Source organism: Dendrobates tinctorius, unplaced genomic scaffold (assembly GCF_039654945.1).
Source record: "Dendrobates tinctorius isolate UK_male_01 unplaced genomic scaffold, ASM3965494v1 ptg000028l, whole genome shotgun sequence".
NCBI classification, from domain to species: domain Eukaryota; kingdom Metazoa; phylum Chordata; class Amphibia; order Anura; family Dendrobatidae; genus Dendrobates; species Dendrobates tinctorius.
In genome coordinates this window covers 102,186,790-102,209,370 of record NW_027361696.1, presented here as the reverse complement: position 1 = coordinate 102,209,370, position 22,581 = coordinate 102,186,790, and the positions used below count along the sequence as shown (strand labels likewise).

The window sequence follows — 22,581 nt, the reverse complement described above, 5'->3', positions numbered from 1 at the left end:
CTATCCGCATGCGTAATATCAGAGGGAGGGGAATCTTAATAAGTCAGTCACCAGAATCATACCTCCATCACCATTCACACATCTAGCAAGTAAAGTCTATACTAGTGCATGGCCAAGCGGCCATGCAGGCCTTTTATAGCCGTGCGCTGCCGGGACCTTCCAGATCTCTGAGATGGACCAATCAGACCTGGAGAAGGACCCGAGCACGTGACTCCCGACATCCAATGGGAGATCGTCTCGTGAGCATGCTCAGTGGATCGGCAGAGGGATTTAGCCTCAGGAATGGCTTGCTGCAGAGCAGCATGTGAGGCTCTGGATTCCTGTTGTGTCGCTGCAGGAATCCGACGCCTAACATTACCCCCCCTCCTAGGGCCTCCTCCCTCCTGAGCCTTCCAACCCACCAAATAAAGTTTTTTGCCACGTACCACCTTGTGTCCCACAGAGGCGTAGGCCTCAGGCTCATCCGAAGACAAGTCTGATGCCCCGGCAGATGACTCAGAAAACCGGGACATGTGAACAGGTTTGAGAAGGGATACGTGGAAGGCGTTAGGGATGGCTAAGTTGCCAGGAGCAGAAGTTGGAGCGGGGTGCCGATGTGTGTCGGCGGGCGTCTTCATTCGCATTTTAGAGGTTTGAGTGACATGTGGGGTGCGACCCAGACTGTCGCGAACCTCCTTTGCCCGGTCTGCCACCGGCAAGGGATACAGTAACCCAGCCGGCCTCTGATTAGAGGAGCTGCTCCGAGCACAAAAGGCGCATGCCTGAATGTATTTTTTAGTGTCCCGGAACCTGTGCGGCCACCAATAAGACCTTGCCAGGAGTTTTGTGGTCTGCTTGTAGCCAAAGTGACCACCCACCTGGACGCGTGTGCCCACGCGAGAACCTTGGACCGCAGGTGAGGCAGGACAAAGGTCTTGGCCTGGTGGCACTGACCCAAGGACGACCGGAGCCACGGTCTTCAGATTCCCCGTAGGGGGTGTGGAAAGTTCCGCAGACACCTCCAGTGGCTACTTGGATGCTTTCCCCCATGCACCTTCCCACACAGTTTTTGCTCCATCCCAGTATTCTCCCTGAAGACCACTCTATATGAGGGGAATGGCAACGGAGCCAGGGAACCCCGAGGAGCACCTGATCGATGCCCTCTGGCATAATGAGCAGGGAGGTGAGACGGTGAAAAAAGAGCCTAAGGGGTGCCGTTTGGTGGGTAATCTGGGATAAGGTCGCCCCGTTGACCACCCTGATGGGCACTGGGTGAGGAAGTGATACCAACGGGATAGTGTGCTGTTGGGCGAAGGACGAAGACAAAGTTCCCTTCTGCCCCGGAATCCACCGTGACCCGTACCTCCCAAGAGGAATCACCACTATCTAATGTCCCTTGGAGTGCCGATTTGGGGGAGAAGGTTTCCATAGCGAATAGACCCCCACCAATGATCAGTGGACGCGATTGTTTTTTCGGCTGCTGCGAACACCTGTTAGCTGGGTGACCAGACTGTCAACACTGGTAACAGCATGTGGAGCTATGTGCCGGACGCGTCTTGAGACCGGCGCGGGACACCTCCATGGGCTCAGGAGGTAAACTCTCCGGCTCAGATGGGCCTAGAGGTTCAAAGAGGTTGGGAGCCAAGCTAACCTTCCGTCTGGATTGAGCACGCTCCAGCCCGCGCTCTGAAAAACGGAGATCGATGTGGGTGGAAATGGCAATCAGCTCTTCCAGAGTTACGGGAACCGCTCTGGTAGATAGAGCATTCTTAACATGCCCCGCCAAACCTCTCCAGAACACCAGGATGAGGGTTTTATCAGACATTTCCAGCTCAGAAGCCAGTGTCCGGAAATGGACGGCATACTGGCTGATCGAGAGGGATCCCTGAGTTAACGCTATTAGCTGGAGAGAGGTGTCGTGGGTGACCAGTGGCCCTAAGAAGACCTGCTTCAGGGATTTTAAGAACTGAGCAGCGGTCTGAACCTCAGGGTCACCATGCTCCCACAGTGGCCCACTCCCAACGCCCTGCCCGACAGAAGGGAAACGATAAACCCCACCTTAGCCTCTTCCGTAGGGAATCGCGCGGCCAGCAGCTCAAGCTGGATAGAGCACTGGCTCACGAAACCCCTGCAGATGGCGCTGTCGCCACAAAATTTATCGGGTAACGAGAGGCGGGAAACTGTCGGCGAAGGCGTGGACATGGACACACGCGAGACAGCCTCTGCGACTGCCTGGACAGCAGCCTCAGTAAACTTTGCAGCTGAGGTGGCACTCTCGAGAGTAGCCAACCTGCCCTCCAGCTGCAGAATGTACTGCAGTAGCTGCTGCAGGTCCGCCATTACTAGCCAGACCCTGGCGCTAGTAGAATGTTAGGAACGACAAAACGCACTAAATGAATAATAAAGTGCATTCGCCACTCGGGGTCCACCGTGCAGAAGGTGTTAACACTGCTGCTGAGTAATGGCAGACGCGCTATATGGCGGTATAACACGCACGGGTTAAACGCCACCCGATGTGCGCTGGGTGGTTTTTTATAATTTGACTATGGGGTTTGTAATGGTGGCATATTATAGACACCTCTCCATTACTAACCCCTGGGCTTGATGTCAGCTAAAACAAAGATGACATCAACCTTCCCAACTATCACCACACTTGTCAACGCACAAGGGCAATTGGGAAAAGCGAGGGTAAGCATAAAAATTGGCGCATCTTATGGGAGCGCCATTTTGGGGGCGGCTGAGAGCTGATGTTTTTAGTCTGGTATGGGGCCAATATCCCTACTTATTTATTTATTTTTTTTTTTTGGGGGGGGTTCCTCATTTTAATAACCAGTAAAGGCTTAGCATACAGCTGTGAGCTGATATTAAATAACCTGGGAAGCTTCAATTTTAACTATTTTTACTCACTAATATAGCACCATTAATTCCACAGCGCTTTACAGGCATTATTGGCACTGTTGCCATTGGGGCTCAATCTAATTTCCCTATCAGTATGTCTTTGTACATGTACAGTAAATTACTCACGCAAAGCACTAACTATATATCTCACTCACATACTTATCTTTCTGTATCTATCTTTCTGCATCTATCTATTTATATAGTGTGTGTGTGTGCGTGTGTGCGTGTGTGTGTTAGAAACAGGCCTCGGAAAATGGCGGGGCAACTTCAACTTTTTTTTTTTAAACTTCAGATATTTTTTCACCAATAAAATAATAAAAAAAAACTGGACATGTTTGGTTTTGCCGTAATCGTATTGATGAGGAGAATCATATTGCATGGTCATTTTTACCACAAAATGAACATTGTAAAAACAATTCCCAAAAAAAAGTTAAAATTGTTTTTTCACAATTTCACCACAGTTGGAATTTTTTTCCCATTTTCGAGTACACTATGTGGTAAAATGAATGGTGTCATCCAAAATACAGCAGGACAATGCGCCATGCCACACAGCTTAGGTCAATCAATGCGTGGATGAAGGACCACCACATCAAATCCTTGTCATGACCAGCCCAAACTCCAGACCTGAACCCCATTGAAAACCTCTGGAATGTAATCAAGAGGAAGATGGATAGTCACAAGCCATCAAACAAAGAAGAACTGCTTAAATTTTTGTTCCAGGAGAGGCATAAGGTCACACGAAAGCAATGTGAAAGACTGGTGGAATGCATGCCAAGATGCATGAAAGCTGTGAATAAAAATCATGGATATTCCACAAAATAATGATTTATGAGTTAAAACATTAGTATTGTTGTTTCTAAATGATTATGAACTTGTTTTCTTAGCATTATTTGAGGTCTGCAAGCACTGCATTTTATTGTTATTTTGACTATTTCTCATTTTCTGAAAATAAATACAAAATTTATTGCTTGGAAATTTGTAGACATGTTGTCAGTAGTTTATAGAATAAAAGAGCAATTTACATTTTACTCAAAAATATACCTATAAAGAGAAAAATCTGATAAACTGGAAATTTTGCAGTGGTCTCTTAATTTTTGCCAGAGCTGTAGGTGTATTTTTTAAATATTTTTATTTTCAATGGGGGGAATGAAGTAGGATGATTTGAACTTATTTTTATTTTATTCATACTTTTTAAATTTTTTTTCTTCTTTTATTACTTTTTATTATTCTTGAAGATGAGATCGTCTGATCGCATGTGCAATATGCCGCGATGCCAAATCATTGCTGCATAAAGCAGAAATCACTGTCTACTTCGAAGAGTTTCTTAGGAGCTCTGTTATGACAAGTATCAAGCACAGTGCTCATCAGCTGACCCACGGCTGTCATGACAGCCCATCTGGGACCCGCAATCACGTCACAGGTGCACTGATGGGAGGAGGTAATGACACGCTGCGATGTCGGCGTGTGTCAGAGAGTGACCGCAAAATTCAACAGGTTAACAATCGCAGGCAGAGCTCCGCTCCACCCGCAATCGTTAGCGGCAGGCCCTGGCTTTAATACACAGTTGCACTTCACAGCCCAGTATCCAGCGCGCGCTTTTCCTCTCTTCTCTGCTTTCATTGGCTGCAAGCGCACCCTAGAAACTGGGCTGTGATGTGCAGTGAAACAACACCAACAGCCCAGTCAATCGGGGGGGGGAGAGGGGGTGTGTGCGTAAGACTGGGTCCCATCTGGGTGAATCAAGGAAGTCTAGAAGTTGACATGAAAATCAGCGAATGTCAGTAGCGGCTGCAGCTGGGGTCACGTGATCGTGACTGAGAAAGCAGCGATAGCGCCGCTTACAAGCACATATGGCAACATACGGTATTTACAAAAATAAATCAAAGGACAATTTGCATTGCAGCGGACCAGCTCTTTAACTCCATTAGTCCCCAAGGTGGTTTGCATATTAATGACCAGGTCAATTTTTACAATTCTGACCAGTGCCCCTTTATGAGGTAATAACTCTGGAACGCTTCAACGGATCCCACTGATTCTGAGAATGTGTTCTTTTCATGACATTTTGCCCTTCATGATAGTGGTAACCTTTCTTCGATATGACTTTGCAATTATTTGTGAAAAAAATTGGAAATTTGGAGAAAATGTGGAAAATGTAGCAATTTTCAAACTTTGAATTCTTATGCCTTTAAATCAGAGATATGTCACAAAAAAAGTTAACAACATTTCCCACATGTCTGCTTTACATCAGCATAATTTTTTATGGAAGTTAGAAAGGTTAAAAGTTGACCAGCGATTTTCCATTTTTCCAACAAAATTTACAAAACCATTTTTTTTTTTTAAACTACCTCACATTTGAAGTGAGTTTGGGGATCAATATAACAGAAAATACCCAAAAGTGACAGCATTCTAAAAACTGCACCCCTCAAGGTGCTCAAAATCGTATTCAAAAAGTTTATTAACCATTCAGATGCTTCAGAAGAATTGAAGCATTGTGGAAGGAAAAAATGAACATTTAACTTTTTTTTCACAAAAATTTTACTTCGAACACAATTTTTTTTTATTTTGTCAAGGGTATCAGGAGAAAATGAACCACAATATTTGTTGTGCAATTTATTGTACACCGATACCCCTTGTGAGGAGGATGACCACTCTTTAGATGCACGGCAAGGCTCGGAAGAGAAGGAGCACCATTTGAGGTTTTGGATATAAAATTGGATGGAATCGAGAGCGGACGCCATGTCGCGTTTGGAGAGCCCCTGATGTACCTAAAACAGTGGAAACCCCACAAAAGTGACCCCATTTTGGAAACTAGAACCCCCAAGGAACTTATCTGGCTGTGTGGTAAACACTTTGAACCCCCAAGTGCTTCACAAAAGTTAATAACGTTTGTGTGACATAATGCTCTGATTTAGGGGCAAAAAAGTTTTCAAAATTTTTGCCAAATATACATTTTTTTCCACAAATAAACACAAGAAATTTTGAAGAAATTTTACTACTATCATAAAGTACAATATGTCACAAAAAACACTCTCAGAATCAGTGGGATACATTGAAGCGTTCCAGAGTTATAACCACATAAAGTGACAGTGGTCAGATTTCAAAATTAAGGCCTGGTCATTAACCTACAAAGTTATGTTTTTTTAGCCCCAGATTTTACATTTTCATAAGGGTAACAGGAGAAATGCCAGTTTTTTTTGGTGCAATTTTCCTGAGTACGCCAATACCCATATGAGGAAGAAAACTGCTGTTTGGGTGCACGGCAGGGCCTGGAAGAGGCACATCAGCTGACTTTTTGAACGCAAAATTTGCTGGAATGATTAGTAGACGCCATGTCCCGTTTGGAGAGCCCTTGTTATGCCTAAACAGTGGAAACCCCCCACAAGTGGCCCACATATGAATCAGACAAATTTGCAATGCCAAGCAAGTGACCCCACAAAGAATATACCGTAGATGTGTGGTGAGCACCTTAGACACAGAGGTACTTCACAGAAGTTTATAGCTTTGAGCCGTGCAAATAAAAACATCACATTTTGCCCCAAAATATGCATTTTCATAAGGGTAACAAGAAATTTCACCTTACAATTGTTGTGAAATTTCTCCTGAGTACGCCAATACCGCATATGTGGGGCAAAACTACTTTTCAGGCACAGAGCAAAGCTCAGGAGGAAAGAAGTGCCATATTGCAGTTCAGATTTTGCTGGAATGGTTTGTGTGCCATGTCAAATTAGCAGAGATCCTGAGGTGCCAGAACAACAGAAATTCCCCATATGTGAACTCATTTTACAAACTACACCTTCTTTTGAGAAGTGCATAAAACTGTGGCCGACTGCACACACCACCGGATTATAGGCCAGACGAAAAAAACGCATCGCGGTAAAAAAACGCAGCATGCTCATTAATTTTGCGTTTTTTCTCCGCGTTTCTGGCTTTTTCCATGTGTCTAGAAACCGCGCGGTAAAAAAGCGCAAAAAAAAAAGCGCGGAAAACGTGCAGAAAAAACACGCGGTTTCTGGGAAGGGAGTCCTGTTTTTCAGCAGAAAATTTCTGCTATGTGTGCACATAGCCTTACTGTGATCTTTGGGAGGCATAATGAACAAATCCTCAGCAGGTGAAGAATTCTATTTTTACACCGTTCCTCGTGCGGTATAAGTGTTAAGATGACTTTATTCTTTGGGTTGGTGCGGTTACAGCAATACCAGATTTATATTGCTTTTTTTTATGTCTGACTGCTGTCACACACTAAAAGATGCTTTTTTTATTGCAAAAACTAGTTTTTGCAGTGTCATGTTTTGAGCGCTATAATTTTATTGATGATAAAGCATTGTTTTTTATACTTTTTTACGGTGTTCACTAAAGGGGGTTAACTAGGGGGACAGTTTTATAGGTCAAGTCATTCTGGACGTGGCAATACCAAATATGTGTACGTTTATAGTTTTGTTTTTTTCATAAAAATATTTATTTACGGGCACAATATGTTTTTATTTTTTATTTTTTTACATCATATTGTTGGAATTAGACTCTCAGCACGCTCACTATTAAGGTGCTTGAATGGGCTCATATGAGCTCTGTGTATTCTTCATGGTTTATATCCAGTATGCCATACACTTAGTAGCAACTTGCTTGGCATTGCAAATTTGCAGTACCCATCACATATGCTACTAAGTGTACAGCATGCAGGAAGGCAAAGCAGGGTAAACGACACATTGCTGACCGGCGCTGGGTTCTGAGCTTCAGACTACAAGGAGCTGGCTGCATTTGTATTTCTATTGTGCAAACCAATCTGGGAGCAGTACATTTATATGTACTCAGCTCCCTCTGGTGGTCGCTGCAGGCAACCAAAAAAGGTTAAAGCATCTCATTTTTCAATGTTTACCAACGAATGGCGTTTTTGTGGTTACATACTGAGCTGGAACGTCTTTTTTATGGCTATGGTGGCGTACAACAACAAATTTCTGAATCCCATCTTTAGACCTGACAAAGAGTTATGCTGCAATAGATTTTTAGATAAAAAAAATAAATAAAAGCACTTAAAAAAAGTGATCCTTTCCCGCATCGATTAAATGAAGTGCAGTGAAATGGAAAAACCTGAATAAACACCGGTCACTGTGATAACATGCACTGATCACACACATACTGTTGATTTGTCCTCCATTATGAATGTTTCTAAAATTCCCGTTATTTCCAATTATTTAAAAAACAGGTGAGAGATGGAAAGTTGGTTGCAGTCTGGCAGAAGACTGAATACATCCTTTAAGTGAGATAATGGACCCCAATCCTTGGTGCATTCATTGCTTTGACCCCCTCAGAGTGAGCACCATCTAGGCTGGACAGATCTGCAACACATTGCAGAGCACTAACGGGATTAAAATCACAGACGCTGAGCGAGCTGGAATACTGCCAATCTCATTTTATGGAGAAGTGGACATTTTAGAAATTATTCTATTATGCTAACCCCACTGCCACCAAAATATAGCTAGGTGGTACTAGTGTGATACCAGAAAATAAAAAGGCAAAAATAAATAAATAAATGGAGGCGTGTTATAGTCCAAGATGATTTTCTGCAGCTGACATACTCATCTACATTTTTCTCGCTAACAAGATTTTCCGATCTTAAACCTGGCTTGAATGAATAGCGATTGTTCCCTTCTGGTTAGGAAGGTGCTGCATTTGCTCATACCCCATTCACTGGCCTAGAATCAGCCAGGCCTCAGATGGCTGTTTCCATGGCAACTTGGTTCATTCAATACAGGCACATAATGAAGACAATGTGTTTTCCATTTAGATGAGTTTTAGAAGGGAGAAAACAAAAAAAAAAGAAAAAGATTGAGCGACAGTCTTAAGCATGTGAGATTGTTAGTGAGACTATACATGATATACAAACACACACACATTATAAATATATATATATATATATATATATATATATATATATATATATATATATATACACACATATACACACACACACACACGCATTATATATACAGTTGAAACCAGAAGTTTACATACACTATATAAAAAGACACATATGCATGTTTTCAGTCAATTACTGGTCAACAGCATTTTTGGTGCCAAAGATATTTCATCGAATTTAGGGTATTTTTGGGGTGCTGATTCTGAATATGTCATCAGTTTTGCCAGATTGGCTCAAGTTTTTGAGATTTTTGGTATCTTATTTATAGCACTTGTTGGTAAATGCGACGCATCATCTCATTAATTTCTTTGGATTAGTACTTGAACTGAGCAGTTCTCAATATAGTTTTGTGTTAATTAGTGTTCTAAAAGTTTGTTCATAGCTTGATTTTTGCACTAACTTTATGTTGTTGTCTGTTTTCCAGTGAAAAGCATGAACTCATCAAGAAGAAGTTGTCTTAACGATCCAGACTCATTCTGTTACATTTGTGGTGAATACACACTGCCAAAACATAGAAGAAACATAACAGACTTCGTAAAAAAAGTGTATTTTGCCTATTTTGGGGTTATGCTTGGGGACCAAGACAAGTTTTGGGCACCACACATAGTGTGCAAAGCATGTATCGAATTATTACGAAAATGGAGCAAAGGACAAAGAAAAAGCTTCAAATTTGGTGTTCCAATGGTGTGGAGAGAGCCAAAAAATCATCATGATGACTGTTATTTATGGTAAACACAGGTACAGGCACATCTTCACAATGAGGGACAGGCCTTCTTGCAGATTCCATGTTACTCCCATTTTCGTTTCTTATGCTTATTGAATCCTTGCACTTGCACTGCACAGAAATAACAGTCATCATGATGATTTTTTGGCTCTCTCCACACCATTGGAACACCAAATTTGAAGCTTTTTCTTTGTCCTTTGCTCCATTTTCGTAATAATTCGATACATGCTTTGCACACTATGTGTGGTGCCCAAAACTTGTCTTGGTCCCCAAGCATAACCCCAAAATAGGCAAAATACACTTTTTTTACGAAGTGTGTTATGTTTCTTCTATGTTTTGGCAGTGTATATTCACCACAAATGTAACAGAATGAGTCTGGATCGTTAAGACAACTTCTTCATGATGAGTTCATGCTTTTCACTGGAAAACAGACAACAACATAAAGTTAGTGCAAAAATCAAGCTATGAACAAACTTTTAGAACACTAATTAACACAAAACTATATTGAGAACTGCTCAGTTCAAGTACTAATCCAAAGAAATTAATGAGATGATGCGTCGCATTTACCAACAAGTGCTATAAATAAGATACCAAAAATCTCAAAAACTTGAGCCAATCTGGCAAAACTGATGACATATTCAGAATCAGCACCCCAAAAATACCCCAAATTCATTAAAATATTTTGGACACCAGAAAAAAAATTTTTTTTCGTTGACCTGTGTTATCATTATTAATATTTGCCAAATGTCAGAATAATGAGAGTGTTTTAAGGCATTTTTACTTACTGCAACGTCAAAAGTTCACATACACTGAGATTACTATGCCTTTAAACAATTCTGGACTGCCCATATGATGATGTCATGTGTTAGGAAGTTTCTGATACTTTTTTTTGCAACATCTGAGTTGATTAGAGACACACCTGTGGATGTATTTTAATGCACACCTGAAACACACTGCTTCTTTGTGTAGCATCATGGGAAAGTGTCAAGAAATCATCCAAGATATCAGGAAGAGAATTGTGGACTTGCACAAGTCTGGCTCATCCTTGGGTACAATTTCAAGATATCTGAAGGTGCCTCATTCATCTGTACAAACAATTATACACAAGTACAAACAAGATAGGAATATCCAGCCATCTTACCGCTCAGGAAGGAGACGTGAAAGTGCTTTGGTCCAACATGTGCATATCAACCCAAGGACAAAAACAAAAGACCCTGTGAAGATGATGGCGGAAGCTGTTAAGACTGTATCAATATCCACATTGAAACAAGTACTACATGAACATGGGCTGAATGGCCACTCTGCCAGGAAGAAACCATTACTACAAAAGAAACATAAAAAAGCAAATTAATGTTTGGAAATGCACACAGGAACAAAGACCTTCATTTTTGGAGACATATCCTGTGGTCTGATGAAACTAAAATTGAACTTTTTGGCATAATGACCATTGCTTCGTTTGAAGGAAAAAGGGAAAAGCTTGGAAGCCTAAGAACACCATCCCAACTGTGAAAGACAGGGGTGGCAGCATCATGTTGTCGGGTTGTTTTGCTGCAGGAGGGCAATACTGAAGCAACATCTCAAGACATCAGCCAGGAAGTTAAAGCTTGGGCTGAAATTGTTAGGAGGAATGGACCCAAATTCTGACAAACTATTGTGAGAAGCTTGTTGAAGGATATCCCAAACATTTGACCCAAGTCATTGAGTTTATGGGCAATGGTACCAAATACTAATGAAATGTATGTGAACTTTTGACTTTGCAGTAAGTAATAAAAATGCATTAAAGGGAATCTGTCACCTACTTTTGGCAAGCTATTTAAATGAGGTCTGTCCGGTCTGATGGGCGGTGTTTCCGATCTTTGCCGCCTCCCCATCCTTGGCCGCTGTCCGCAGTTTTTTCATGAATAGGAGTAGGTGTCCGCCATCTTTCGTGCGTGCACTAAGCATTCTTGGCTCGCGCACACGCAGTATGCTTTGCCCAACTGCGGGCAAAGCCGAAAAGCCCGACTGCGCATGCTCCGGTTAACTAAGCCCCGGAAGTATTTTGCTGTGTTCCGGGGCTTAGTTTGGCATAATAATAAATAATAATCATTTTATTTCTATAGCACCATCATATTCCACAACGCTTTACAATTAAGGGAGGACTGGCAATACAAACATTAAACTACAGGAGAAGTGAGGGCCCAACCCGCAAGCTTACATTCTATAAGGAATTCTCTTGGAATCTCCTTTCTTGCCGAACTCTTACATTTTCTTTCCTAACCCTTCAAAATATTGTTCTATCTGGTGTTTCTTTCTTCAGTGACCACTGGAGTTTCAGATTCACTAGCACACTCAATCGTAGTGAAATCACAGTAATGTATCAACAATCATGGTACATGTACAGGTTTATTAGATAAAATACTTTATTTCCCATGGGCAAGTAAAATACACATTTTATATGCATTCTAATTGAAATACTGTAAGTAATTTGCTGCCTTACCCTAAAAAAATAAAAAATTTCAGGATAATAACTATTTTCTGACTTTGGGCAAACAAGTGTTATCACAACAAGTAGTCGTACATTAATAAGTTAAAGGGGTTATTCACTACTAGGAAAATCCCTTCTTGATCTAAATGTTTGGCCTCCATAAAATAATAACGCCTATACTCACCTCCCGTGTCGGCTCCGTTCCCGGCGTCGCTGTCTCCGCCTTCGGACAAATCGAACATGAAGAGGAATCATGGGCTGCAGCTGTTCCCTGACTTCCTCTTCCTGCTCAATTTGACAGGAGGAGAGGACAGTGATGCCGATGCTTATTGAGCGCTGGCATCTTGTTTCAAAAGAACAGCACGGGAACCCCAAGAGACGGAGCGCTGACATGGCGGGACCAGTGCCAGTACAGGAAGCGAGTATCAGCTTTATTATTTTATGGGGGCCAAGTGTGGGGTATGAAAAGAAGTTATCCAAGTAGTGGAAAATTTCTTTAGCATTGCCATAAAATGTAACATACATTTAGTGTGATAGCCAAACAAAAAAAGACTCTTCAAACAAAAAAAATTTGGGAACTTTTCTATGAAGGAAAAATACAGCAGAAGAACAATTGTGTAAATGTAGGGTATCCTGTAATTATTAATGAGGCATTAGTATATGGAGAAAGAATGATTGAGTATATCCCAACATCTGATAATAGATAGTAGCTTTAAGTAAATATTGAAGCCACAGGCAATATTTGGTCAATAATCCCAACGTCACAAAATTCAGCTTTCATGTGGCCCAATGCGACTTAATGCTATGCTGTTAATTGAGCACTTGATAGGAAAAAGCCTTGGAGACTTGCAGATACATTTATCAGGCAAGCCATAGTATCAATTTTTGAAGCAATTGTCAAAAATTAGCTCTTGGGATTGCAGGAATCAGACTGCTTATACCTTTCTGCTGTGTGGGGGAGACAGAAACACCTCCTATAATTCCCTGACAGTTAATGAGATCAAAAATAAACAAGGAAATGTCCATCAGAAAACACAGAGTACCTCAATATTTAACAGGGAACGGACCACATGGACAGCAGCATTGTACAGTAAGGCTCTGTGCACATCTCATGTACTGCAGGACCTCCTACATATCCCATTGTATATAGGCAGGGTGCATCGCCTGGGGTTGCCTTTATGACACAGCCCCTCTAAATTGTTTAAATATTGAGCAATTATTGTACATTAGAAGCCGGAACTGAAAACATAGAATAAAGAGGTAAAATGCTAGCCCACTGTAAGCAATTCAATCAAAGGATGAAATTCAGATACTGGATTAAAGAAAACCTAAGAAATATATTTTTCTGTAATTTTTCTATTCCTAACCAATTGGACTTCATTCATTCTGCAAATGACAATATTCTGCTTTTGAAGGTCCTGCATACACCACAGGATAATAAAATTCTGTTAAACACAGCACAAAGGTCAGACATTTATATAATGGCAGACTGTACCAAATTCCACATATTTAAGAAAAAAAAAACAACCCTAGCACATATGCAGTGGGCCTGACAACCTTGTCTAGGTAAAAAAAAGCCTCCTGTAATGGTTAGAGAAGCAGCTTGCCTCTTCCTAGGCATGTCAAGTCGAATCAGATTCTTAATTGCATAGTTCTTGTCTAGGTCTCTAAACCTTGATAGATCATTCCCTCCAACAGCTCTATCATGCTATTCATCATCTGTTCCGATCTGATAGCTATACTGCAGGCATTCAAAGGAAAAATGCTTACTACAGCACCCATAGCGCTCCCCAAGTCTTCGGGATTTGAGCTGCAAGCTCAAGAGATTACATTTCCACACATACATGCCCTTCCGCATGACACTAGAGCACTGTTGGGCAATGATTCCAGAATTTAGCGTAGGAGATAAAGGCAATGTTCTACCGGTAACAGTCTAAAGACAAGAAGGCGGTCTAAAGACAAGAAAGAGAACACCTTGTATTGTCCAAGCAAAAAGAAAAAAAAAGGACAATTAACACCCACCCCCCAAAAAAAACAAAACAAATTCCACTATAGGTATTGTAGGACAGCTCATGACTCAACTGCAAGTGCTTTGTGTTATCAGTACCAGAGTTTGTGCTGGAGAAGGAGCAGTCACAATGAATTCCTTGCCCCAGAACACAAAGCCATACAGAGCCGAGGCTGGACCATTTTGCAGGTTTATTTTAAAGCACAGTGAGGACCAAACATTTCCTGAGCACAGAGAGGGAGGGGAGAACAGAGGATTCACTCCAACCATCTTTACAGCCTGCAGCAAACAGGAAACATGTTGTTTTTCATATTCACGTTCCTACCTTTAACCCCTTCCCAGCAGGTCGCTGCATGCATGCAGCATCCCATTTGCTCCATTCAAGCTAAAGTAATTAGTAGCAAGCATACGGAGAATAAACATGTGATTTCTGGACATCTGTATTCACAATTAAACGTACACAACTGAAGAAAATAGTGTAAGCTACCAAGATTGTCACATTAAGTTTCACAATATTTATAAAAAAAATAATTCCCTGGAATGGTTGTATACTGGTGCTAGCACACAAATTGCCGAACATGTCTGCTCTATAGAAATGATGGGATCACATTTTTAAAAGTGAAAACTGGAAAAGGAGATGAAAATTATAACTACCGCTGTGCACAATCCTAAGAAAATTCTACTGCCGGCAGGTAGTTTAAAGTACACCTTTACTGTCACAAGAGACAATTATACACTGTGTGCGCAATTATTAGGCAATCTGTATCTTCGATTATTCATTTTATTGGTGAACAATTACAGCGCTGGTGGTTGGTCTGAAAGATCAATAAACCTGAAATCTGTACATTTAAAGTAAAAGTGAGGTTCTGTCTTTCTTAAAGCATCACTGCAGTTTTTTGTATTGCACCGCTCACTATAAATGGGAGTCCACCGTCCCGTTTCATTCTCACTTTCAGGTGTTTTCATCTGTTTCGCACAAGCTCCTGTCGGTCTCCAGCAATTAGTGACCTGCCTGCATCTTCAGTGTTTCATGGAGCACGACGGAGGTCACTTTTCAATTCAAGTCAATGAGGGCCTCGTTCTAGCCTCAAACTTGCATTGAGAGCTTGCGACGTAGCTTCCGACTTCCGGATAGTCAGAAGCTGAGCACACAAGAGGACGCTGCGGAACCAGTGCAAACTGTGAAGACGCCGGAGGGCGAGTATGTAACTGGGGGCAGGGGGCTTACATTTAAAGCACCACTTCAGCACTGAAAGAAAAACAAAATCAGGAGGGATGCTTTAACATCTTCACTTCCCTTCTAGGCGGATTGCACCTTTTACAATTCTGACCAGTGTAACTTTATGAGGTTATAACTCTAGAACGCGTCAGAGGATCCCAGTGATTCTGAGACTGTATTTGTCATGTCCCACGACTTGGGAAATCATTTAATATTTGCATTGTTTGTGTTGCATCATCTGTTGCTAGGCAGAAGTTTGCCTTTCCCTGTATTTTCTTCCAACTCTCTCCCTGTAGTCCTGTGATGTATGTTTGTTCCCTCCTTCATTCTCCATTTTGTGATCGTCCCTCCATCTGTATGCATCCTGTTGCATTTCCTCTGAAGAATATTCCTTTTTACCTGCTGCTTTCATCATAATACAAGAATTTCAGTTAAAGCATCCCTCTTTTCCTGGAGTCTTCTTACATGAGATCGTGGCGGAGTTAAGCTGTCTGATTAATCGGTATGAACGTGAGTACAGGTCGATACGGAAAGGGCCCAGAAAGAGAGGTCTATCCAGGCACCATACGTTCTACATATCCATGAGTCAGAATAGTAAAAAGGAATAACCTGCCTTCAGAGACAGTAACTCAAGGTCTGTGCTGAATCTCAGTGGAAAAGGACATTTTCCAGATAGACTGTAACCCAGTTCCAGCCAGACCCCAGCGCGCATAGAAGCCACACTGCAGCTGAAGAGAGGAATATAACTCCCATCATTACGCAAGACCCTGCAGCTGCTCCAGCATTAGATACAAAGTATCAACTCTGTGCAGAGTCTGTGTATTTCCTGTTGCTGAACAGTGAGAAGTATAACCCTCATCATCCACTCTTCCTGCCTGCAATCTAATTATGTCTGAAGCAAGGAATACAATGTCCCTACCAGACTTACAAGCACAGGAAAGAGACCCAGACCCCCATCCAGCGAAAGGGGAAAACGTACAGTCAAACCCACATGGAAAGTCATGGAGAATTTAGAGACTGCAAAATGTGAATTATATAGTGATGTGTCTTCAGTATGGAAGAAAGTGCTGAGTCATATAGACACTGCATCAAGGCCTGCTTCTCATGAGTTACCACCAGAGGGAGTTCTAGAACAATTATGCACAGTATACCAAATGTACATGCAGAAGAGTGACCAATATATTATTCTCCTGAAGAAACTGAATCTCCCAGAGACTTTAAACGAATTGCAAGGTTTCCAGCAGCTTAATTCTGAAAGAGACTGCACTGTACGTGACATTAAAGCCAAGATAGAGGCTAGAATCGCACGAACACCAGATGCATCAACTCGCTCATCCAAATCGTGTAAGCACTCAAAACGTTCATCTAGGTCAAGTTCATCAAAATATTCTACTCTTACTGAGCAGCTTATAAGAGCACGTGCTAAGGCTGAAACTACTAAGGTACAAGCTGCCTTTGCACAAAAGAGAGCAGAAATGGATGCAGCTGCTGCACAAAAGAGAGCAGAAATGGATGCAGCTGCTGCACAAAAGAGAGCAGAAATGGATGCAGCTGCTGCACAAAAGAGAGCAGAAATGGATGCAGCTGCTGCACAAAATAGAGCAGAAATGGATGCAGAAGCGGCACGCATGGAAGCTCTAGAGAAGGAATGTGAGCATGCAACAGCCATGGCAGAATTAAAGGTACTCGAGCAGGCTATCAGTGGGAGTCAAAGAGACAGCGTCAGTTTGTGTGAAATGGAGGCAGAAGACCCTATTGAACGCACAAGAGACTACGTGCTAAGCCAAGATGGCGAACCGCAGATCATCACTAACACTCCTGATGGTGTTGACGCTTCTCCAGAGCACCAGGATGCCGATCCACTTACAGAATCCTGCATTCAAGGTCAGTACAATGCTCCCAAACTTGAACTTCCTTCATATTCCAGTATGCGCCAAAACCCTGCATCTCACCAAACTCCACAGGCTAATACCTACATGCAACCCAATATGCCGGCAGGTCATTATCGCCTCGACAACCACACAGTGCCACCTCCGCAGGTAGCAGAAACTATACCCACCAAACCAGTTGCTGGACTAAATGCATATGCCACTCCATACTTCCCCATGTTTCAAGGCCAAGACGTCTCCACCCCTATGTACAACACCACTCAGCCTACAATTGTGCATCCTAAGTCAGAAAGAACAGACATGTCCGACTTCGCAAGGTACATGATTCGCCGTGAACTTACTAAAACCGGTCTCACAAGGTTCGACGACCAACCTGAAAATTACAGAGGTTGGAAAAGTGCCTTTAGAACCGTAACTAGTGACCTCGGCATCACTGCTGCGGAAGAGCTGGACCTGCTGATCAGATGGTTAGGACCACAATCCACAGAGCGTGTCAAGAGACTCAGGTCTGTACATATCAGTAATCCAACGGCTGGTCTCATGGCTGCATGGGAAAGACTAGAGAGAAACTTTGGCAGTCCAGAAGCCATAGAGGATGCACTGTTCAAGCGACTACAGAGTTTTCCAAAGATATCAAGCAAGGACAGTTCAAAGTTCCTAGAGCTCAGTGACCTGCTGTTAGAGCTCCAGCTGGCCAAGGCAGACACCCACCTACCTGGCCTCAGCTACCTGGACACTGCTCGTGGAGTAAACCCCATTATCTCCAAGCTACCATACAATGTACAAGAGAAGTGGACTGCAATAGGGTCAAAATACAAGAAAGACCATCAAGTGTCATTTCCTCCGTTCTCCTACTTCTGTGAGTTTATAAAAGACATTGCAGAGCGTAAGAACGACCCAAGCTTTTCCTACGGAGAATCCAGTGGCCCAGCTTCACCTAATTCTAAATACGTGAGCACACGCTCGAATGACAGAAACCGCAGGGGTCCAGTGTCAGTGAAGAAGACGGATATTCTTCCCTTACCAACATCAGCCCCAGGCAAGAGCAACAAGGGTGAAAAGATAGAGAACCCAAGTCGTGAGTGTCCCATCCACAAGAAGCCACATCCCTTAAAAAAGTGCATCGGCTTCAGGAAGAAACCGCTCCAAGAACGCAAGGAACTTCTAAAGAAGTTCGGGGTATGCTACAGATGTTGTGCTTCTACTGAACACCTTGCTAAAGACTGTAAAACTACAATTAAGTGTATGGAGTGTGACAGTGAGGATCACGTACAAGCGCTCCACCCATACCGTCCTGACTCTACACGTACTCCTTCCCCCACCACGAGCCATGGCGGGGAGGACGCAGCTCAAACTGCAAGTCATACCACAATATCTTCTTCATGCACAGAAGTCTGCGGAGAAGGTCTCTGGGACAAGTCCTGTGCGAAGATTTGCCTGGTGAACGTATATCCCAACGGTCACCCAGAGAAAGCCGTGAAGGTGTACGTCCTCTTGGATGATCAGCGCAACCGATCACTTGCAAGGTCAGAACTCTTTGATATGTTTAACTTAAAGGGAAATGCTTACCCTTACACCTTAGGTACCTGCAGCGGTGTTACAGAGGTCTCTGGGAGAAGGGCCAGTGGTCTTATAGCGACATCCCTCGACAACACCGTGGAGATACCCTTACCCACACTTGTCGAGTGCAACCAGATTCCATCCAATCGAGAAGAGATCCCAACGCCAGAGGCTGCTCTTCATCATCCACATCTCAAGGGGATAGCAAACAAGATACCAGCCCTCAACAACAGCGCAGATATCCTGATTCTGCTTGGCAGAGACATTCTCCGGCTGCACAAGGTACGTCAGCAAATTAACGGACCACACGACGCACCATATGCCCAACGCTTTGATCTAGGCTGGGTAATTATAGGCGATGTTTGCATACACAAGATGAAGAGACCTAATAACATCTCCTCTTACAAAACACACATCTTGCCAAATGGTCGCAGCACTCATTTTCAGCCATGCCCACATCATTACTGGGTGAAAGAGAAAGTGAGCAACACCAAGAGGCAACAGGAATCCTTCAACAACATGAACATGCTCCAACCCTGGGACGAAAACCTCGGGTCAACAGTGTTCGATTCCACAAGTGAAGACAACAAGTTAGCACCCACAAGGGAAGATAAAGAATTCATAAAGGTTATGGACAAAGAATTTGTTCAAGATGACTCCAACAGTTGGGTAGCTCCTTTACCCTTTCGTTTCCCAAGAGCGAGGTTGCCAAACAACCTGCAGCAAGCAACTGCAAGGTTCTCATCCTTAAAGCGTACCCTAAAGAGGAAACCAGAGATGGAGAAGCATTTCATTGACTTTATGCAGAACATCTTTGACAGAGATCATGCTGAACCTGCGCCACCACTGAAGGAAGGAGAAGAATGTTGGTACCTTCCATCCTTTGGTGTCTATCACCCTCACAAGCCTAACCAGATCAGAGTGGTGTTTGACTCCAGTGCTCAGTATGAAGGCCTCTCTCTCAACAACCTGCTACTAACTGGACCCAACCTGAACAACAGCCTCCTTGGAGTATTGATCCGCTTCAGACAAGAACCTGTTGCTATAATGGCCGACATTCAGCAGATGTTTCATTGCTTCATCATGAAGGAAGACAGCAGAAACTATCTTAGGTTCCTATGGCACAAAGACAACAATGTCAACAATCAAGTCATAGACTACCGGATGAAGGTCCATGTCTTCGGCAACAGTCCTTCACCTGCTGTGGCGATCTACGGACTGAGACGGACAGCCCAGGAAGGTGAGAGAGAGTGCGGATCCGATGCTCGTCAATTCGTAGAGAAGAACTTCTACGTAGACGACGGGCTCAAGTCCTTGCCCACAAGTGAAGAGGCAATTGACCTACTCTCCAGGACACAGGAAATGCTATCCACATCAAACCTCAGACTCCACAAGATCATCTCTAACAGTCAAGAGGTAATGAGCGCGTTTCCATCTGAGGACCATGCCACGAACCTAAAGGACCTCAACCTAGGTTCTGATGTTCCTCCCACACAGCGCACCCTTGGTCTACTGTGGGATATCAAACAGGACACCTTCACCTTCCAAGCGTCGCCCTGTGACAAACCCTTTACCAAACGAGGAGTCCTATCTGTCATAAACAGCATCTACGATCCTCTCGGGTTTGTAGCATCCATCACTATTCAAGGCAAGATACTGTTAAGACAGCTCACTGCCGAGAACACTGATTGGGACACTCCGCTTCCGACTCAGAAACAGCAAAGGTGGGAGACATGGAAGAAGTCCTTGAAGTTCTTAGAACAACTCCAAGTCCCACGTTGTTATTCTCCAATGATTCTTACCCCAGCTACACTTCTTACACAGAAGATTGGAGCTGCTACAGTTCCTTCCGGGAATTTCGATAACAAGGACATTTACAAACGTCAGTGGAAGCAAGTACAACACATAGCTAACGTGTTTTGGCACCGTTGGAAGACCGAATACTTGCACCTGCTTCAAAACCGTCACAAATGGCAGACACCCAGTCCCAATCTCCAAGAAGGAGACCTTGTCCTCTTAAAAGACAAAGAGGCACATCGTAACGACTGGCCAATGCGTCTTATCACCAAGGTCATGCCCAGCGAGGACGGAAAGACTCGTAAGACAGAAGCTAAGGTGACAAAAGGGGGCTCTACCCGAACCTTCTTCCGTCCGGTCACTGATCTCGTGCTGCTTCTACCAAAGGAGGAGTCACATGAACTGAACATTGCTCCTGGACGTTGCTCACGGCGGGGAGCATACCTACTCATTCCCCAGTTTTATTGAACATTGACATTCTCCATTGGATTGAACTTTGAACATTGCCATTGGATTGCTGGGTTGGTGGAAGAGTTGGCATGTTTGCGGCTTCCCCAATCCGAAGATGGGTTTAATAGACTTGGACTTATCTTCCGGTGTGATCTACGGGTCAACAACGAGTTGGACTTTAAAAATGTTTGATGTTTATTATTGCATACATGTTTTTCTCTTTTCTCTTGTTTTTCAGGTTCGAACGACTTCGAAGAATTACGGACATCGTGAAATCCAAGGATTTCAGACGGGGAGTGTCATGTCCCACGACTTGGGAAATCATTTAATATTTGCATTGTTTGTGTTGCATCATCTGTTGCTAGGCAGAAGTTTGCCTTTCCCTGTATTTTCTTCCAACTCTCTCCCTGTAGTCCTGTGATGTATGTTTGTTCCCTCCTTCATTCTCCATTTTGTGATCGTCCCTCCATCTGTATGCATCCTGTTGCATTTCCTCTGAAGAATATTCCTTTTTACCTGCTGCTTTCATCATAATACAAGAATTTCAGTTAAAGCATCCCTCTTTTCCTGGAGTCTTCTTACATGAGATCGTGGCGGAGTTAAGCTGTCTGATTAATCGGTATGAACGTGAGTACAGGTCGATACGGAAAGGGCCCAGAAAGAGAGGTCTATCCAGGCACCATACGTTCTACATATCCATGAGTCAGAATAGTATTCTCGTGACAGATTTTACTTCATGATAGTGGTAGCATTTCTTCAACATGACTCACGTTTATATATGGAAAAATGAAAATTTGGCGAAAATTTAGAAAACTTTTAATTTTTATTTCCTTAACCGTTTAGTGACAGAGTCAATTTGGTATTTAATGACCAAGCCAATTTTTACATTTCTGACCCCTGTCAATTTATGAGGTTATAGCTCTGGAACGCTTCAATGTATCCCACTGATTCTGAGATTGTTTTTTCATGACATAATGTACTTCAGGTTTGGGTAAACTTTCTTTGATTTCCATTTTTACGAAAAAAATGGAAATTTGGAAAAATTTGCAATTTTCAATCTTTTATTTTTTTTTTACATTTAAATAATAGAGTGGTGTCACACAAAATAGTTAATAAATGACATTTACCACATGTCTACTTTACATCAGCACAATTTTGAAAACATAGTTTTTTTTGCTAGGACGTTATAAGGGTTAAAAGTTGACCAGCGATTTCTCATTTTTCCAACAAAATTTACAAAACCATTTTTTTTTTAGGGACCACCTAATATTTGAAGAGAGTTTGGGGGGTCAATATAACAGAAAATACCCAAAAGTGACACCATTCTAAAAACTGCACCCCTCAAGGGGTGCAAAACCAGATTCAAGAAGTTTATTAACCCTTCAGGTGCTTCACGAGAACTAAACCAATGCGGAACGAAAAAAATGAACCTTTTTCTTTTTTCACAAAAAATTTACTTTGGAACCAATTTTTTTTATTTTCCAAAGGGTATCAGGAGAAAATGTACCACAAAATTTGTTGTGCAATTTCTCCTGAGTACGCCGATACCCCACATGTGGGGAAAAGCCACTGTTTGAGTTCATGGCAGGGCTCAGAAGGGAGGGAGCACCAATTAACTTTTTGAATGCAAAATTGGCTGGAATCAATGGTGGAGCCATGTCGTGTTTGGAGATCCC

At 42.7% G+C, this 22,581-nt stretch overlaps 1 protein-coding gene across 9 annotated transcripts in view; it reads right to left on the bottom strand.

Annotated features, from left to right (window-relative positions):
- ZMIZ1 (zinc finger MIZ-type containing 1) overlaps window positions 1-22,581 on the bottom strand; it is a 483,419-nt gene that overhangs the window by 152,571 nt on the left and 308,267 nt on the right. The window contains exon 1 of one of the 9 annotated variants that reach the window (XM_073571237.1): window positions 10,657-10,735. The exons of the other annotated variants lie outside the window; for them this stretch is intronic. The gene's annotated coding sequence lies outside the window, so the exon portion shown is untranslated. Of the gene's footprint in view, window positions 1-10,656; window positions 10,736-22,581 lie in introns of those variants that run through there. 9 annotated transcript variants of the gene reach the window in all.